The sequence below is a fragment of the Mus musculus genome, chromosome 9 (assembly GCF_000001635.26).
Source record: "Mus musculus strain C57BL/6J chromosome 9, GRCm38.p6 C57BL/6J".
In the NCBI taxonomy this organism is placed as follows: Eukaryota; Metazoa; Chordata; class Mammalia; order Rodentia; family Muridae; genus Mus; species Mus musculus.
This window is the reverse complement of record NC_000075.6, coordinates 101,341,664-101,349,559: the sequence shown is the minus strand read 5'-3', so window position 1 is coordinate 101,349,559 and position 7,896 is coordinate 101,341,664. Positions and strand designations below refer to the sequence as shown.

Sequence of the window (7,896 nt, the reverse complement as noted above, 5' to 3'; positions counted from 1 at the left end):
ACGGTACCTTTGCTAAAAATCTTCTGATGGTTCTCCAAGATCAATTGGAAAATCCCTAGTCTTGTTTCAGAAGGTCAAACATCTACAGCTAGGCCCCTTCTGACATGGCCCCCATGGCACCTCAGCTTTGTCTCTTGTTCTCACTGCCCTGACTTCATCTGCTAGCGCTCTCAGGCACTACAAGGCTCATATTCTCTCTTTGGAAAGCTTTTGCACGTGCCATCTGTCACTCCTCTCTGTGGCACTTGCCTATCCTACTGCCGTCACTCCTGACTCCATAGGCTCGCTCATCCTTCTGCAATGGTCTACCACATCATCTTCTCCAGGGAGCTTTCATAGCGCTGTGTGTAGTCATGCCCTCTTGAAAGCAAGAAGGGGCTTCATTCTACTCCTGTGTGTAGCCCCAGAGGCCAGAGGGAGACATGGCACAGAGTACGAATGGGACAAATCCCTTAGAAACACATAGCAAGAAGACCCTGCTTTCCGAAGCTCTTCTTCATGCTTCCCTGATCTCTCCCCACATGGTGTGTCCTGGCACTTTTTTGCAAGTCTCCCTGGCATGAATCCCACAAGGCTTGGCTTTTTGTCTAATTTTCTCCACCAGCTGCTTGAAGGCAGAGGTTCTGCCTCATTCGTCTTGGTACTCTAACAACTGTATATCAGAGTCTAGCCCAGCCACCAATGCCAACTAGGCACCTAGAGTAACAATAGTGAATTCCCTCCTAGAATTACAAGTCAACGGAGAACATGCTTTTGGTTCTTTTGTGAGCAGTTAGTGTTCAACATGGCGGGTACTTCCACCAGCATCTCTACCTACACATCCTCAGCCTCCACCATTCCAGCAATACTTCAGCAGTATAGCAGAAGTCTCCAAATAATGTCATTCCTCTTACAGAAGTCAACACTGGCCCTCTTCATCTTTTCATTCCATACTCTAGGAGCCCCCATGTGCCTTCTTGTCTTTATTTGAGGCTTTTTTTTCTTTTAGCCTAGAGTTTCCTTTCTTGAATATCAGCCCACTCCTCCACAGCTGTTTCGAGTATCACACTCTGTCATTTAAATATTAATATTATGGAAACAGAGGAGAGAAAAATGCCTTTCATCAGATATGCAATGCTGAAGGAAATTAAGACTAATAAATGGTGACAGGCTCTAGAGAGGGAATAAAAGTTAAATTGCCTTGGACTATTTTCAGAAGTTGTTTGGGCAATGAGTATATCTTGTTGAATGCCCATGACTGTGATCGTTCTAAAGTCCTGATTTCTGAAGACAGATCTGAAGGGATAAACCAGACCTTAGTTTTCCCCTAAGAGCACTTGCACTCTGCATGTGCACATGTGCAGAGATCTTTGAAGGGGAGAAGCTGAGAAGTGTCTACAAATTAGGTTTCTTAATCAAATCTCAAATAACTACTATCTAGAGGAAAAGCAGGTTTTAGGTCTAAAAACATAATATTTTTATGTAGTACTGGGGATTGAGTTCAGGGACTCATGCAAGCCTTCCACCACTGAGCTACATCCTTTAAAGTCTAGATCTGAATTTATTTAAATGTATTTATTTGCGAGGTTTTTTTGAGAATTTCATGCATTTACTGCATCTGTATCATTTCAACTCATCTTCTACCCCCTCCAACTCCTTTCATGTCCCCTCCTCAACCCTTTTCACAATCATTTCCTCTTCTTTTAATATAATTGTCATAGTTATAGTTACTATTGCTGTGATAAAAACACATGACCAAAGAAACCTGGGGAGGAAAGGGCTTATTCGGCTTACACTTCCATATCACTGTTCATCACCAAAGGAAGTCAGAACAGGAACTCAAGCAGGGCAGGGACCTGGAGACAGGAGCTGATGCAGAGGCCATGGAGCAGTGCCGCTTCCTGACTTGTTCCTGTGGCTTGATTGCCTGCTTTCTTATAGAATCCAGGTCCACCAGACCAGAGATGCCACCACTCACAATAGACTGGGCCCTCCCCCCATCAATCACTTGTAAAGAAACTGCCCTACTGCTGGATCCTATGGAGGCATCTTCCTGAGGTTCCCTCCTCTCAGATAACTCTAGCTTTTGTCAAGTTAACATAAAACCAGCCATCATAAAAATATAGTTAGTTAGTTAGTTAGTTAGTTAGTTAGTTAGTTAGTTAGTTATATCCTGCTGAGTCCATTTAGTTTGTTCATAAGTGTATATGCTTAGGTCTGACCGCTTATGATCAGGGGGGTCTTAATTGCCTATAAATAGCTGCCTATAATTACTAATTCCCTGTAGCTCTTCATCTAGGGCCAGGGCCTTGTAAGATTTCCCCCATCCAGGTTGGAATATCAAATGGTGTCATTGTAAAGTTCTTATTGAGATGACTTTATCTTCGTAATTTCATGGCTGTAGCTTCCCTGTCACACACAGAAGACATTATCTCACAGCAGATGTCCCAGTCCTCTGGCTTTTACAGTCTTTCTGGCCCTTCTTCCATGATGTCCCCTGAGCCTTGGGTCTAAGGGTTGGTTGTAGATGTATTGGTTGGAGTTGGGCACAGAGAAGAACTCAGCTCTTGTGGATTTCTGTAATCGTCTCCATCTCCTGCAGACAGGAGGCTTCTCTGGTGAGGGGTGAGAGCTATACTTGTCTGCAGATATAAGGGGAGATATTTAGAGTGCAGTTAGAAATTATAATGGCTTATGAAAGTGGCTGTAAGCCTCCTTAGCATTTTAAGTAATAGAATTATGTGAATTTCTCACTTCTAGGTAGTAGACAGGTAGGTGACACTAGCTAGGTAGGTGACACTGACTTACCTCTGCTCACAGTCAGAGCTGGCCTGGTTAACCTCAGCGGGAGGCATCCCACTTTGTGCTGTCTAGGGCTTGATTCTCACAGCCACTTCTCTGCTAGGCTGTTAGTGAAAATATGAGACAATGTGCCCCCCACCGCAAAACACTGCTCCTTAGGCCAGTTGAAAACTTGCTAGAAATGGGGCTTCTGAGGATCCAGACCCAATCTGTGCACACAAAAACTGGACGTCACTGAGCACACCTCAGTATCTCCTAGGCAGCGAGCTTTGCAGACAATTCTGATGCATCTTTGGGTTTGAAAACCACTGACTCTCAACCTTGGCTTCCCATTTCCACCACCCAGAGAATTTCTTTTTTAAAACTTGAAGCCAGGGTTTCATCCCCCTTGCCCCCAGATTCCGATTTAATAGGTATGAGTAGAAGCCATTATGCTGATATGGGCTCATAGTCTCCAGGTGATTCTAAGCACAACTGGGTTAAGAGGCTGATCCTGGCTATGATCGCTTTCTTTTCTTCCTTTCTTTCATAACTAATTAATATGCACTTTTTGCCAAAACAAATGAGTTTATCATGCTTTTCCATACAGAAATGCAATGTATTTTATCATCTTCACTATTTTGCCTTGTTCCCGGTCTTCCTCCCTCTATTCCCTCCCAAGTAGATAACCTCTACTTCCATGCCCCTTTAAAGAAAATCTAGATTGTACATGTAAGAGAAAATATGCAGTATTTTTCTTTCTAATTCTGGCTTAGAACATGACATGATTTTCTTCTCTATGGCTGAATGACATCCCACTGTGTATATTTGCCACACGTTATCTAATCTGTTGACTGGCATCTAGGCTGATTCCACAACTTGGCTATTGCAAAAACTGCACATCGATAGGTCATTATCTCTGCAATACACTGACTCGGATGCCTTTGGTTGTATCCCCAGGAGTGGCAATGGAATTAATTATATGGTAACTCTATTTTGGTTGTTTTGGCCACTTCTACACTGATTTTCATAATGGCTGGCCTAACTTAGATCACTACCAACAGTGAATAAGGCTCATATCAGCCGCATCCTCACCAGCATTTGTTGTTGCTTGTTTTTTTTTTTTTTTTGTTTTTTGTTTTTTTTTTTTTTTTTTTTGATGGGGTTCAGATTCTGATTTCTCACTCTGGGGATGGCAACAACCTCAGAAATAGACCCAGGGCTCTAGCCATGCTATCTCTCAGTGAACAACAGACGCTATCATAGACATAGCAATGAACTTGGCCTTTCGGGGTCTCCAATTCCTGTTCTATGGAATGTCCTGCTTGTGACAGAAGCACTGTAGGATCACAGTTGATTCTGGGTACTGATTACAAGCCTCACAAATTCTCTGTGCCTCGGCGTCTCATCCATGGGTCACACAGGACCTCCCTGATGGAGATTCTGAAAGGATTCGGTAAAATAATAGAGCAACAGCATAAATAAAAGTCACAGGCAAAGTAAGTCAAAACTATCCACAGTTACAGACATAGTGAGTTATAATGAACTCTAACTTAATCATAATTGCAGAGAAAAAACAGCTGTGGTTTATACTGCCCTCCCTCCCTTAGACACTAATATCTAGGGTCCGTGCAGATGAATGAAAGAAAAACTTCTTTACATTCAGAATCACTTGTCCATTTTCTCTTCACAAATATGAAAAAAAAAAAACACAGAAGAGCTACAAATGGACCACTGTGAGGCTGATAAAGGATGTTCCCCAGACATGCCCAAGAATCACAGCATCTCCTGGTGGCGATTGAGAACAACTTTAAACAGGTTGAATGAACTGTGGTACAACTCTCAAGTTCAGTACAATCGTATCAGGCTGTGTTGAACTATGTCATGATTTACCATGTCTGTCTTTAAACCTTCTTGGCCTTCTGTCCCCACATCTCCAAGGAGAAGCTTGTCAACATTTCTGTTTTATCTTTGTGCCATGTAACCCACTGTTGTGCTGAGGAGTACCAAGTTCCACTGCCCACTAACAGCATCTCTCCACCTCAGACTTGTGAACCACACCAAATCTAGATCAGAGAGAGAGGGAGAGAGAGAGAGAGGGAAAGGGAGAGAGAGAGAGAGAGAGAGAGAGAGAGAGAGAGAGAGAGAGAGAGAGAGAGAGAGAATAGTGTCTAACCTATCATAGAAGAGGCTCCATGGCTAAATGAACAGAGTTATCAATCAGTGAAGGACAGAGGAAGAAAAAGTACCCTGTAGACTGTGAATTTGTCACCTGAAGCCAATTCCTGGAGAACCATGGACGATGAGAACCAGTGCATAGTAGAGGGAAGGAACAGAATGGTCACAACAGCTTATTCTGATATCAGCATGTGCATGAGCCTTAAGAACTTATGAGTGTAGATCAGCAAGAAAACCTAGATGCCTGTATCTGTTAAGTGACGGTTCTCAAAACATTGTGCTCTCCAAACTTCTTTATATCCTTAAAAATGACTGACAACCCCCAAGTGCTTTTATGTATATGACCTATAACTTTCCATATTTACTATACCAAATTGGAATTGGAAAAATGTTAATCATACCTTTACTAATTTTAAAATAACATGGAGCGTGGAAGATGGCTCAGTCATTAAAGTGCTTGCTGCACAAGAATGTGAGCCTGAATTTGGATCTCCAACATTCACATCAAAAACTAGACCTGTGTCTCCAATCCTAGCTGGTGTGGGAGGAGTCCTGGGGCTGGCTGGCTAACCTAGCTTACTTAATGAGCTCCAGGTTCAATGAGAGACCTTATCTCAAAAGTGATGGACAAGAGTTGAGGAAGAGACCCAACACTGACCTCCAGCTTCCACGTGCATCCACATCAATGTATACACACATACATATGTGTGCACACATGCAAACATGAACACCCATATAGGCACACAGATAATGACATAATAAAACAAAAAATATTTGAAATAATTACCTTCAAAACACACTTTTATTGAGAGGCATCCCATTGCTTTGTATCTCTACAAGACTCTTTAGTACCTAGATTCACAGGAAATGGCCATATCTGTGTCTGCAGTGGTATGACTGAGTCATGATGTCATCTCTGAAAATCTTAACTATCCACTGGTAAATGAATGAGAGTGGAAGGGGAAGCAAAGTTCTAGAATGCTTATAGAAACAGTCTTGGCCCTATGGGCTCTGCGAAAATGTGTCAGAGACTCCCCAGCAGTGGCTCACACTTGGAAAACTGCTTGGCTAGAATATAGGTCACCTGTGGTCACAGCCAGAAATGACAGTGTCTCGAAGAAAATAAACATATGTGTCTCCTCATGATTTCCAGAAATAAGCATCACCCCTCAGTCCCATCCTTCTGGTATTCTTTCTGGTGACCCAATCATCATCATGGTCCCAAAATGGCAACATGATCCAAAGCCATCTCTGCATCCCAGGCAACAGAAAGGAGAGCAAACCATACCCATTAAAGAGCGCCATTATGTGTATGTGCCACCTTCCTGTATCACACGGCCCCACCTTGGATGAAACCTATTACTACTGCAAAGGATTCTGGGAGGCCTCTTCATCTGGACAAGAGAGAAAACAGGCATGGCATGACTCCCATTCTTTGCTGCACTGACCTTTTGCTGTAAGTTCTGTTGAGCACATTACCAGAGAGGGCAAGTTTGGGCAAGCCAGAGATTACATCACCAATTCCGAAGAGGCCAGAGGAGCCAGTCCTGGCAAGAAGTAAGGCTCACACATAGCAAAGTGTTTCCCTGTGCATAGAAAGCAAGAAAAGTGGCAGTTCACATAAGGAGCCACTGACAGGAACCGAATCAATCATAGTGGAACCATATGGTTTCAACGGAAAAGTGCCAGACACCAACCAAAACGAGGCTCTGGTTAGGACACAGCCCAAAGCCTCCCAAAACAATTCATGGATGCCTAACCCCAAGCTTACCCTCACATAGGCCTTAGTCCCAGCTATATCTTATACCGGAGTCCCCTCTCACTTTCCTCATTCTAGCCACACTCAACTCTTCAGCTTGAAGAATATAGCTTAGTTCTTCTTGTCCCAGTCTTTGTGTATGCTGCTCTATCTCCTAGAATGCCCTTTCCCACCACCACCACCGTTTGACCTATACAATCTCATCTTTCAGGATAAATGAAGACTAGCCAAAGGAGAACAAAATTCACTTATTCTGAGCCTGTTATAGCAAGGCACGGTTGCTTAATTCTTATAGACAGAGGCAGGCAGGGGAGGAAAAAGGCTTTAAAGCAGGATAAAGAAAAACCTTGTCTCTGCCTCAAATGGAGACTACTGTTCTGGAGAGGCTGAAGAGGGCAGAGCCTTTCAATTCCAGGTGAGAATAGATCCTTCCAACTCCCAGGTAGAGGCAGATCCTGTAAGTCTCTGGTGAGGACAGATCCTTTAACTCCCAGGTCAGGGCAGATCCTCTAAATCCCAGATGAAGGCATTTCCCTCCAGCTCCCGGGTGAGGTCAGATCTACCTGAGTTGTTCCTGGAACTTCTTGAACTTCTTCCCTGGGCTTGCAAAGGGTAGTCATTTGCCAAAGAGACAGCAAACACGTCTCCATTTCTTTCCAGCACCAAGTAGCATGCTAAGCATACAGTAAGAGCTCAATAATTAACAAAGTGTTACTCGGATGGATGGAAGGGTGGATGTGTTTTGTGGATGGATGGCAGGTAACACAGGTATTGGATGTATGCAAGCTGAGTGCAAAGTTCTGCTGCTTTTCAACGAATTTCCAGAACCCTCTGCAAAGAGTGGCGGAGGGCTTCGTGCTGTATTGTTTTTCTGCCCACTGAGCCAGTTCAGCATGCCAGGAGAGTCACCCACCAAGGCAGACAACCAAGGTGTGAGCTGCTTCAAGTTTAGTCAATTCTCTTCTCACAGGTTCAGCCTGTCGGGGACTTGACGTCTGCTCCGAGGTGTCATCCCGGGGTACATTTCCTTGCAAACATGAGTTACTGACAGCATCTTACAAAATATTCCACTGGGCTCTGGTGCCGCCCATTTAGCAAGAAGATTGCTTGCACTGAGGTTCCAGCATAAACCTGCCAGCTGTAACATATCTTGCCGGTCTGACCCAGTGATGACCCAGAGCACTCTCTGTCTAGGCTGT

The 7,896-nt window shown here is 43.8% G+C and overlaps 1 long non-coding RNA gene across 1 annotated transcript; it reads right to left on the bottom strand.

The window, feature by feature from the left end:
* Window positions 1–1,542: 1,542 nt before the first annotated feature.
* Window positions 1,543–7,366, bottom strand: Gm28979 (predicted gene 28979). Its single transcript, NR_110509.1, has 3 exons — window positions 7,044–7,366; window positions 6,387–6,524; window positions 1,543–2,621 (listed from the first exon to the last, which is right to left on the bottom strand). It is a non-coding gene; the product is annotated as a predicted gene 28979 (long non-coding RNA).
* Between the last annotated feature and the right edge of the window lie 530 nt (window positions 7,367–7,896).